Below are 4560 nucleotides of genomic sequence, written 5' to 3' on the forward strand. Positions count from 1 at the left end.
TTTCATAAAATCTTAAAGGCATTTTGCTCTGGACACAACGTAAACCTATTTCTTTTTCCTTGTGTACGAAATTGTGACCAATTCCAACCCTGGGAGGATCCCTGGTGTAGTCATTACATATAGACATACGAATTACTTATAACAGATGTGTGGATTGCGATGGTGGGTAAACAAAGGTGAGAGCTTGTGAGTCTACCACTCTAACGTTTCGGCTTGCACATAAGCCTTGGCCAGAGTTTCTCTGAAGAAGGCGTGTGCGCAACCTTCGAAGAATGAACTCGAAAATTCACCGTTGTATACTCATCAACCCAGTCCAATTATATAGACATCTGTGATGGTATTTCCAAAGACATGGAACGCCTAGGATATCAGTTACATTCTTTTCTCTTTGTATATTGATAAGTAGCGAACAAAATGATAATGATGAGGAGTAAGAGTGACCTGGGTCAGGTGTGGTGTGGGACGACTGGTCGGATGTGGTGGAGGGAGTACGGTATTTCAGGTGTGGTGGAGGGGGAACGACGATGGGTCAGGTGTGGTAGATCAGATTGGGTTGGTTAGGTGAGATGGAGGAGGTTGTTGGGTCAAGTGTAGTGTGAGAGTGGAGGGTCAGGTCTGGTGTGGGAGTGGAGGGTCAGGTCTGGTGTGGGAGTGGAGGGTCACGTGCAGTGTTCTTGCATATAACGCTACAAACACACGGCAGTAGCAAGTATGGCATGTCTTACAGTGAGGCGCTCGCTATGTGTAGCACCTGAAGGTCTGCAGCTCAGAATTATTTGTCGTCTGTTTCTTATTCTTGTGATAGACTTTTACCTTCAGGCACAATCCTAGTGTCCCACAAGGTCGACCCCTAACAACTAGATCAACGCAGGGAAATACGGGCAGTGCCCTGTTCTAGAGAGAGAGAGAGAGAGAGAGAGAGAGAGAGAGAGAGAGAGAGAGAGAGAGAGAGAGAGAGAGAGAGAGAGAGAGAGAGAGAGAGGGTTGGAAAGACAGCGAAGAAAACTACGGCTTTGGAAGAGTTGTAAGAAATGGTGGCGGGTGACATGTGGTAGTGTACTAGCGATGCAAGTTATATTGCCACATTATTTGGTCACTGAGAGCAGCAGAGTCTGTGCAATGGACTTGTGAGTCATACTGGCTGACCTGCCACATAACACGGCGGGACTATAGCTTTACCTGCATCACACACGCTCTATAAACTCTTCATATCATATGAAATGTCAATATGATGAATGATTAAGCATGGGAGAGTTTACTAATGGAGGCAAGAGAAATAAGAAAAGGCAGGATAATGTTGGAGTGTTGGTATGATGCTGGTGGTGGCGAGTTAAAGCTGATATGATAACGTGATATCTAAAGAACTGACGGAAAATTGTGTCTATAACTTGGATATTTTTGACAAAAGTGTTCTTCAGGATCATGTTAGTTGGGAAGGAACAGATACTAGGCTGTTAAAGCTTGAAGTACCTCAGCGTTGCAGATATCTTTCCCCGTTGAAAATTCATGAGCTCTTGACGATGTCGGCGAGCTTGCAGCTCCTGCCACAAAATTTGCGGATTCTTGTGGACTGATGTGAATGCGAGAGAAACAAGAAATATGTACACATATGCAAATTTTTCATATCCTTGGAAGAGCTGCTCTAACTGGCTCGGAAAATATAAACCAAAACTGAAAGTATTACAAAGCCGGAACGATACCGACGACGTGCGGGAGAAAGAGGAGATTCACCTAAGGTGAGAAGTTACACAGAAATATGGTTCAAGGGAGATTTGGCAAGATTATGTTATCACTTAAGAATTGAGGATTTTAATCCAGAACAACTGTTAGTGTCAGCGCATCACTTCTCCCCTGAGCAGAGAAAGCTGGAGGAAACAGAACAACAACACCAGAAGCTGACTATGATATCTAAAGAGACTTGATTGGAGGTGGATAGACGTGCTATACCGTAAACAAGTCACTGGTTCAACAGAGAAGTTGTAAACCATTTTCTTCTGGTAAAAAAATGTGACAAGACAACAAAGGATTACAGATAGTTACTTCACAGCCCTGTATAGTTCAGTCCCACTGACTGTGTCCTGGTCGTCATAGAGATCATCGAATGGTAACAAAGTACATCATATACTCGAAAAATTTCCCAATATGCTGGAGTGTAAACATCATCAAGTCTGAGGTCTCTTAGCTCGTGGTGTCCGGCACACCAATAACGTCACTATGAAATGATGTCAACAACACATTTGCTTTGTCCATAATCCGGGCTACGGTACAACGCCCGGAACAGGTGTCGAATAGATCATGAAGAAGATGCGCAATTTATCAAAAGTTATTATCACTGGTTCATCAAGCTGCTGAATCAGTTCTGATAAGATTCAGTAAATCTACCAAGCAAAAGTCGTGTATGTATTTCAGTAGAAAAAACATATTCTTTTCACTAGTGACTTGGTTGTATGATTGTATGGTTCCTCTGTGTTTGCTGAGGGTCAATACTTTGATTATGTAGCGGATGATCAAGTGGTTTTTCTTATGTTTGAAGACATACACTGCTCGGGCTTAACTGCAGTGTGTTAACTAATGTACGGTAAAGATTTTCATTACATATGAAATACCTCGAACTTCTGCAACCGTGTAATAGACAGGAAAGGCAGATGATAGAATGAGTTTGTTACAACAGTTTCAGTGTAATTGTGTAAATGTCTCATCACTTTTATGCTTTCTAACTCAGGTGTTTTCAAATTTCTATCTACCACGTAACCATTTTACATTGCAGGCGGTATTGACGTCGCCATAGTCAAGGATGGAATGTAGAAAATACCTGAATGTCACTAGTGATTTATACCAGTGTTCACAACACTGCAAACGTAAAGATATTATCTTTGGTTCACATTTTACCATGCTTAACACTTCTCACACAACCATACTATAATCAGATTAAAGTTGTACAAAAACATGATGAATAAATCCTGAACTCTAGAACAGAGGAAATGTTGTTGGAAGTATGGACGAGGCAACCGCCACACATTTAGTTGGTTCCGGAAAGACACGAACCAGCGCCGCTAGTGCAAAGACCCGATCTAAACCCAGAGAAAATATTTGAATCTCGTTTGAGAAAGGATTTCTCTTTTCTCTCTTTTTTGTTATAGCTCAATGCCGAGAGGAGGGATGGATCAATGTGAACGGTCTATGTATACTCTGTGTGTGTGTGTGTGTGTGTGTGTGTGTGTGTGTGTGTGTGCACCCCTCCCCTCCTTTCCCCGGTAATCCCCACGGCGTACTCCTTGAGGAACGCGTACGTACGTACATTAGGTTGAAAACTTTGTTTTAAACGAAGATGATTCGTAGAATTAAAGAAAAAGTTGTATACTTTCAAAATAAAGAAAAAATCAGTAAAATTTCGCTCCTTCGGCTGGTAGTCATCGTATCATAGCCGTCATATCTTTAGGAACAACACCCTTTTCTTCATTCATGTGCTCTTAACAGTTCTTAAGAATAATAATCAACAGCAAGAGGGGGAAAGAGATGGGAGAGACAAAAAATGAAAAAGAATTGGAATGAGAGAATAAGAGAGAGACGGAGGAACACCTGAAGCGGTTATACGACCCAGCGACGTGAAGTATGTTTCCCTGTGGAGGTCGCTGGGTTTCTCTCGTGTACGGTAAACCATCAACAGTGATCTTAACTTCTATATGATCATAAACATTAATCTCAGCGTCTTTTGTTACAATGATGGTGCTAGCAGATCCTTCAAGACACGTCATAGCAATCTAAGAGATAATGATAATACGTATACTTTGCTGTAAGTTTTGTATGTCACTGGCAGCCAGGCTCAGAATATGATAACAGTCGTGTGATAGAGATTTTACGGCTTAGCAACTGGATATGGTACAGAGTCGGCTCGTTGTATGTATATATATCTTTACGTAGCAAACTCTGACGTGTGGAAAGCATTTTAGAGTTTCTTAATAACATTTAGAGAAGAATAAGAAAGCAATGTTAATTACTGCATAGAATTTTCCCGCATTGTTGTCTTCTGAAATATATATATATATATATATATATATATATATATATATATATATATATATATATATATATATATATATATATTTTTTTTTTTTTTTTTTTTTTTTTTGCTTTGTCGCTGTCTCCCGCGTTTGCGAGGTAGCGCAAGGAAACAGACGAAAGAAATGGCCCAACCCACCCCTATACACATGTATATACATACGTCCACACACGCAAATATACATACCTACACAACTTTCCATGGTTTACACCAGACGCTTCACATGCCTTGATTCAATCACTGACAGCACGTCAACGCCGGTATACCACATCGCTCCAATTCACTCTATTCCTTGCCCTCCTTTCACCCTCCTGCATGTTCAGGCCCCGATCACACAAAATCTTTTTCACTCCATCTTTCCACCTCCAATTTGGTCTCCCTCTTCTCCTCGTTCCCTCCACCTCCGACACATATATTCTCTTGGTCAATCTTTCCTCACTCATTCTCTCCATGTGCCCCAACCACTTCAAAACACCCTCTTCTGCTCTCTCAACCACGCT

Source organism: Panulirus ornatus, chromosome 17 (assembly GCF_036320965.1).
Source record: "Panulirus ornatus isolate Po-2019 chromosome 17, ASM3632096v1, whole genome shotgun sequence".
NCBI classification, from domain to species: domain Eukaryota; kingdom Metazoa; phylum Arthropoda; class Malacostraca; order Decapoda; family Palinuridae; genus Panulirus; species Panulirus ornatus.